This window comes from Hibiscus syriacus, unplaced genomic scaffold, assembly GCF_006381635.1.
Source record: "Hibiscus syriacus cultivar Baekdansim isolate YM2019G1 unplaced genomic scaffold, ASM638163v2 tig00109987_pilon, whole genome shotgun sequence".
In the NCBI taxonomy this organism is placed as follows: domain Eukaryota; kingdom Viridiplantae; phylum Streptophyta; class Magnoliopsida; order Malvales; family Malvaceae; genus Hibiscus; species Hibiscus syriacus.
The window spans coordinates 960,006-968,232 of NW_024062550.1; the positions used below are offsets into that span (position 1 = coordinate 960,006).

Consider the following 8,227-nt stretch of genomic DNA (forward strand, 5'->3'; position numbering starts at 1 on the left):
AATAGGTTAATACTAAACGCGTATTTACCCTAATTTTTTTCTTGAATAGAACACATTCTAATAGAATAATACTTTCTCAGTTTATAAACATCTCAGAATTTGTTAATGGTGAACAAACTTTATTTGTGTTACTGTTTGTGAAAAACAATGAAATCCCAGACAATCAAGAAACAGTAAAAAATGGCAGAAATGTAATGCAATCCATGGAAGATCAACAAGAATCTGAAAGGATCAGTGAAGATCTTATAAACCCAGAATCTATTTTCCACCTAATGAATCATAACACCAAAAAGAAGAAGATGAAAGAAAAAGAACAAGTTAAATTCCCCAGAAGCATCACCAACAGCTGCCATGGACAACTCGTGTGTACTTATCTTTAAGCCACCTGAAGCTCCTCTTCAAGGACCCTTTGACCTTACCTTCAGCACCATACATCTTGTTGCTAGCAACGCTCTTCTTCCTCTTGAATTCAGGGTCACCAAAGCTCCATGACCTTGAAGAAGAAGATGAACCATAAATGGCTGTCTTCTTCCCTTTCTTGGACTTGAAGTCCATGTTGCTCTATTAATTGGAAGCTGAAGGCTTTTGTGGTGATTCATGGTAGGTATCCACCTGCATCATCCCAATGGATCTTGGTTGTTGAGGTTCCTTTTGATCTTGACATGCAATTGAAGCAAAAGCAATGGTGCTAATGATATACATATTCTCAGAGTAAATTACAAATTTCATCACCGAAATTTACTTTTTCTCCTATTTTGCCACTGAATTTTAAAAGTTTTCAATTTCTTTACTGAACTTAATACATTGAGTTTTTTTAGTCGTCTTTCCACTGGGGTTATGCTCCGTCAACTCGTCCGTTAAGTTTTTAACAGCGGGGTACTAAAATGAAATAAAAAACTAAACATTAAATATAATTTTGAAAAAACTAAAAGTTTAAGTACTAAAACAGATTAAAACTAATAGTTTAAATATTAAACGTGTAATTTACCCTATTTTTTTATTTTGCACTTTTCGATCAACTTTGGGATGACATGGAATGGATTCTAGATGGCATGTTTAGTGGGTGAATGGAATCATGTAGTCTACAAGCAAAAACTCCTAATCTCCTTGTCGATAAGAACCGAGTTGTAAAGGTTCTCATCATAAATCTAATGGCTGGCTAAAACTGGTCCTTATTTTTAAGCTACTTTACTGATTGCTTAACTTTCTCCATTCAGGTATGTGATTTCGGGTTGTCACGCATGAAGCATCACACATTCCTCTCTTCAAAGTCTACTGCTGGAACGGTAGTATTACGAAATGCTGGAGGTCATTTCATAATTCGGAGGTCTTCTACGGAAGCTTCTCTCAATCTGGTGTTGGACAGCCTACTATCTTATCTCTCCCTTATCCCATTACATATGGGAACAAGGGACAGCCATTTTCCAATTTATCCAAATATATCATCTTTTTATGAAGTATGTCTTCTCTTGGACTGCAGCCTGAATGGATGGCCCCGGAAGTTCTAAGGAACGAACCAGCCAATGAGAAGTAAGCGACTTTTGACCGGCACATGCGTGTTTCACTGACACTTCTATCCCGTTTCTCATACAAATAGACTGGCTTGGTTTCAGATGTGATGTGTACAGTTTTGGCGTGATATTATGGGATCTGGTCACTCTGCGTGTTCCTTGGAGCTGTTGGATTCCAGAATAGATGTCTCGAAATTCCCGAAGATCTTGATCCGATTGTTGCACAGATAATACGTGAATGTTGGCAAACATGAGTTCTCATCCATGTCTGGAGAATGATCATATAAAATGCACTAAATCTCATCTGAATGTTTAATCGGTCTCTAGTTTCTCGGGCACTCACACAACTTCCGAAACAAACCCTAGTTATTTTACCCATGCATTAAATAGAAGGATTTTTGCTCATAATCAAGTCAAAAATCATTAGAATGATCCTTTTCATGGTAGTCATGCTCGTGACTCAGTGCAAGTATCCGAGTATATCATATAGGTAATAGTCTGCAATATTGATTGTTGTGGAACTCACGTTAATATAACTTGTGTTATCATCTCTGCAGGGAGCCACATCTCCGACCATCATTTGCACAGCTAGTGTCCCGACTACGACGTCTTCAACAGCTGTATATCCACAGGCCAAACTCGGAAAATCAAATTACAGGTTGATTTTTTTTATGTAATAAGAACTGTATTAGCTGTTTCCTGGCTTGAAGAAGAACCAGGCAGGCAAAAAGGTTTACTTCTAAATGTGAAAAGAAAGTTCAAAAAAGAGGGGGGATGGGTAAAGTTCCGGCTCATTCGAAACGGGGGATCGGCACTTCCCGTCCCGAACGAGAGTGGATCGATTCCTCTGATAAGCGATCGGCTGCATAATTGCAGTGGAGGATACCACTTGAAAACCGTGTTTAGCATTATGAGTAGGTTCAGCATTTGTCAACTGTAAGAATGTTGCAAAAATAAGAACTAAACCCCAGTTTTGTTCATTGTATACGTTATTAGTCATCTTTAAGTGATATCAAAATAAGAACCTAATGAACAATCCCAACAATAGAGGAATACCTATTCACTCCTATATAATTTGGATTCAAACAATGATTATTTAATGGGTAAACTACTTATTTAGTACATAAATTATCAGTTTTGGTCAGTTTCAATACCTAAACTTTAAAAAAAATCAAAATCGTATCTAATGTTTAGTTTTCATTTCATTTTAGTACCAGTCGTTAAAAATTTTGACGTGTTTCGTAGCTAAACTATCAGTTTTGGTCTGTTTTAGTACGTAAACTTTCAATATTTTCAAAATTTAACATTAAATTCTGAACGGGGTACTAAAATGAAATAAAGATTAAAGTTTTTAACGGTGAGATACTAAAATGAAATGAAAACTAAACGTTAGGTATGGTTTTGAAAAAATTGATAGTTTAGGTACTAAACATATCATTTACCCTAATATTTTATATTAAAAATGATAACATTGAATTTTTATATAAATATATTTGTGAGTAGCTGTCTTTTGAACTAAATAACTTTAGGGTAAGCTACATAAATGGTCACCAAACTTTTAAGGCATTGTATTTTGGTTACCTAACTTTTAAAACTTACAATATAGTCATCAAACTTTTAGTTCATTTTCAATAAAGTCCTTGACGTTACCTCCCATTAGTTTTATGGCATGTTACTGTTCTTTTTCAGCTTAATCAAATAATTCTCTTAACCCATTTCAGCTTAATAAGAAAAAATTCTCACCTAAAGTTGACTAAGAACCCTAAAAATAAAATTCCCCTTTCTCTTATTCTCTTTGTTTGATCAACTATCGAAGCTAGATTAAGTCAAAATTCATTGGATGATTGTAGTATTAATCATTTCTTTATTTTGGTGCGAGGAACTTATCATGAATCCTGATTTCTGCAGCTTCCTTTATTATTGTTGGGTTGGCTGTCGGGCTTGCTTCTATTGTTCCTGGAGTTGGTCAAGGCACTGTTGCCGACCAAGCTGTAGAAGGTATCACAAGTTATGTTCTCGAGACCCAACAAAGATTAGAGAAAACATAGCAAGTAAAAAGGTTTGTACCTTGAAGGCTTGAAGCAAAGCCAAGATTAGTTGGGTTATACAGCTACTTTGCCTTGGGTAGGAACTTGAAAACCTAAAAATTGAAATGATATAGCCATCGTTAAAATAAGTGTAACTACACGACATCGTTTGGGAATGTTTTTTTTTAGTAACCTGAAAAATAACAATAACTGTCACGTCGGATAAAACTAACGGGAGGTAACGTCAAAAACCTTGCTGAAAACTAAGGGGCTGTTTGTTTGGCTCTGAATGGAATCATTCAACGCTGAATGTTGAACCGTTCAGCATTCAGCGCGTTTGTTTCTCACCTCTGAATGATTCAATGCTGATTGATTCAGCAAAACAGTGTTGAATGATTCAGCACAAAAGTACATTCTGAATAATTCAGAGCAATTATCAAACAGCATGTTACATTCAGAGTTAATTCATACAGAGCCTCTGAATCATTCAACATTTGAATCATTCTGAAGTAAACAAACAACCCCTAACTAAAAGTTCAATGAATTGCAATTTTTAAAAGTTGGGTGACCAAAATGCAAGCGTCCTAAAAGTTCGATGACTATTTATGTAGTTTATCCGTAACTTTAAATTCGAGTACTTTATATATATATAGATGTATGTGCATGAACTTGAAAATAAATAATAATGCATGATACACTGAAAAAGTTAGAAGCCATCGGCAAGTGTTAATTGTTAGGTTAGGTTACATGTATTTGTCTCTTACACTGAAAGTTAGCAGCGTTTTTCTAGGGTAAACTACACATTTAATACCTCAACTATCATTTTTGTTCCATTTTGATAACTATTCTTTTAAAATCATACATATTGTTCCAGTTTTGATCCGTTTTAGTACTTAAACTTTCATTTTTTTCAAAACCATGCCTAACATTTCTTTTTGTCATTTTAGTACACTGTTAAAACGCGTACTAAAATGAAACAAAAACTAACATTAATTATTTAACAATAAGTGTCCAAAATGAAAGAAAAAATAAACATGAAGTATGATTTTGAAGAAAAAAAATTGGTGACCAAAACTAAACAAAAGTGTTAGTTAAGATACAAAATTGTATTTTACTCTATTTTCATTCAAAAGAGACAATAATATATATATATATATATCGTTGCATTCATCGAAAAATTATATATATATTTTCAACGTGTCATACAACATTTTCTATTAACAATAAATAATAATGAAAAAGTTTAATGACCACCGATATAATTTATCCTTTTTAAAATAATATCTTTGTTAAATTTTTAAATAAAATAAAGGATAAAATACACAAGATACATTAATTATAGGATTTTACTTTGTTAGGTCTTTCGATTATTCTTATTCTTATTATTCGTATTCTTATTATTTTTATTAATAGTATTTGTATACTCTTAACTATTTAGCATTGAACGCTCAATCATCTTGTTGCAGTCGCTGGTGCTCGAACCCGTGAGCTCTAAGAATAACAACGATTCCTTTAACCACTGAGGTAAGTTGGTTCGTGCACCAGGAATGCCAGGGGTGTGAGTGATCAATGTCAAATGATTAAGAGTTATCTTTGAACAAATGTTGCTTATTCCCTTTATTACCAACAGTAGCTCTTGATTATTACAAGATATAAAATGGTCTCCCAACTACATGATGTTGCTTTGTTGAGCCCTCCGACTATTAAAAATTACAAAATGATCATTCGACTATTCATATGTTTCAAACTTGTCTTTTTCCATTAAAAATTGACAACAATATGAGTTTGACATTAACCTACTTATTGAGATATGATAAAATCATATTTTAATGATGTTTATTGCACCATTGTTGCTTTCAAATACTGACTCTATTGATATAATGTAAACAATGACTCGATCCATAAAATATAACTCAAACATTTATAGGATCAGATTTTTATCATATCTCGGTAAAAATGTTAATGTGCAGCTCAAATGGTCATCAATTTTTTAATATAAAAGGAAGAATTTGGAACATATGAATAGTTATGTAACTATTTTATAACTTTTAACAATTGGGGAATTCAACAAAATAATATCTTATAGTTAGGACACCATTTTATAACTTCCGTGGGGACTCAATAAAATAACACCGTATTTCAATCGTATTTGTCGATAGGATATCCGGATCCAAACGGGTGCATACAGTTGAATGGTGCAAATATGAGCCTGGATTATCCCTATGGTTCCATGAAAACTGGTAACGAGCTATCTCTAAGCCTTGCAACACCGCTTCCTGACCGGTCCTCCGAAATAAACTGTTGTTTGAATACAACAAGGTTAGGCTCGGAACAAACTTCTTGCAATGCTAAGGAGCTTTCTCTGAGCTTCGGTTCCGATGGGCCTCAGGTATCGGTCGAGATATCATCACGCAGTTCAAGAGATACTAGTGCAAATTGCAAGTTATTCTCTTGATAATCTAGAGCAGATGAGTGTAGGAGCCAGAGCAACAACGGCGACGGCGGTGATGGATTCGAATGATTTCCCTGATGTCGATGATTATTCCGAGGTTTAGTTAGAGGCGGTTGAGGCAAAAGAATCCCTACTGCTGACTTTGCTCCAAGTGGTATGTTGATCTTAATTTAGCTGGTAGAATAATGAATTACTCCTCAGTTTTGGTCTGCATCAATTGCTACTTTGGAACATGAACTGCATAATTTTCTTCGTTATCGAATACGTAAGATAAACGATTCGTGTCTCGACAGATACAGTCAATGCTTGGATGAAATCCATATGGTTATATCTGCATTCCATGCCGCGACCGAGTTGGATCCTCGAGTGCACGCTAGTTTCGCTCTACATACAATCTCTTTCCTATACAAGAACCTTAGATAGAGGATCAGCAACCAAATCCTAGCCATGGGAGCGAATTTGACACGAGAAGCAGGGAGAAATCTTTTCAGAATTCATTCATCCGGGAGCAATGGGGACTTAAGCAGCAAAAGAAGGATCAAATATGGATACCACAGAGGGGATTACCGGAGAGGTCCGTCTCGGTTTTACGTGCATGGATGTTTCAGAACTTTCTTCACCCGTAAGCATTCTTACCGGTGAGTTGCTTGTAGCACACGGTTCTGCATATTTTGACATATATCAAACATTTGCTTGCAATAAAAAGCGGCTTAACAGGGAGCCAGGTAGTTGGAGCATTTAGATTTCTGTTTTAGTCTATTACATTATACGACTAGATTGTTTTCATCGTATACATTCGGATCGATGGATGATCAGGTCTCTAGTTGGTTCATAAACGCTCGTGTCCGTCTGTGGAAGCCGACGATAGAGGAAATGTACTCGGAGATGAACTGGAGAAAAGCGCGACAAAACCAGGAAGGAACCAACATCAACCATCAAAGATTCGATACCAATTAAAAGCACAAGAAAGCAAGTATAGATCGAGTCGATGGATTCTGGATTTGAGCAGCTTTTCGGTACGAAAGAAACACATCCACCTAAGGTTACAAATGTACATGATGCTCCATTATAGTTGGGACCTTTTAGCTTTAAGGGTATGCTTCTAATTCAAAGAGGGAACCCTTTTGTTGAAAATATTATGAAATTCATAGTAATCTTGGAATGAATTGGTATGTTGAATACCTTTAAGGCCCTGTGATGGGTAAATGGTACACTTTTGTTTGTTTGCATGTACGTATGGGAGATTCAGGCAAATTTGGCAACAGGTCAGGCGGATAAAGAAATTGGTCCATTAATTCATCTCTAAAATTAATTTAATTATAATGTACGGAAAATTCGTCACACTCACATAATAAATTTATTTAAATTAAAACTCGTCACGTCGATATAATAAATTATAATAAAATATAATTTTATAATTTGATGGGATTCAAATCATTTTTCCTGGAAAGTTTGGTGGTAAAGACAAAGATGACTATTTTAGTGACACTGTGGCAGCAACCGGTCCAAGGGATTTTCTTTGTTTTTCTTATCATTTCCCGGGAAAGTGACATGAACCCATTTTCAAAGGCTGACTCCATAGCCAGATGATCAGCAGTGCACCACCCTGATTAGCCTCCTGGATCCCACCATGTTTGGTTGAAAACAGGTAGTGTGTGTGTGGTTCATTGAATGATTGAGATCATCCGTCATTCAATAAACGGGTGAATAAAATTTTTATATCTATTTAATAAATATAAATATATTCAGTTTAGGAATGGTAATGGGCCGGGTTCGGGTCGAGTATTGGTCCTCCGTTTTCGTTCCCGTTTAAAAAATACATATCCGTCCCCGCTTAAAAAACCGTAGGGATTTAAATGGGGATCTCCATCGGATAATCGGGGAAAACGGGTATCCCCGTTTAGCATAAACGGATATCGGGTCAAGTATCGGGCCGGTATATATATATATATATTTAAATTAAATATATAAATATTATATATATATATATTAAATTAAATTAAATTTATTAATATTATATATATATATATATAATAATAATTATTTTTAATATTTATCGGGCCGGATAATCGGATAATCGGGGTGGGGATTACCAAACCCATCCCCATTTATCATCCCCGAACCCATCCCGTTTAATTCGATTTTCGATTTTTCTTATCGGGTTCTGGTTTTTTTATCATCCCTAATTCAGTTTATTTATGTTCATTAATAAATTTGTTTATAAATTTATTTATTAG

General features: G+C 34.9%; 1 long non-coding RNA gene and 1 pseudogene across 1 annotated transcript; both read left to right on the forward strand.

Annotated features, from left to right (window-relative positions):
* The first annotated feature begins 1,097 nt into the window (after positions 1-1,097).
* Positions 1,098-1,664, forward strand: LOC120211806. The gene is made up of 4 exons (XR_005524635.1): positions 1,098-1,133; positions 1,218-1,286; positions 1,481-1,530; positions 1,614-1,664. It is a non-coding gene; the product is annotated as an uncharacterized LOC120211806 (long non-coding RNA).
* Positions 1,665-5,681: 4,017 nt separating this feature from the next.
* Positions 5,682-6,947, forward strand: LOC120211967 (annotated as a pseudogene).
* Positions 6,948-8,227: the final 1,280 nt, after the last annotated feature.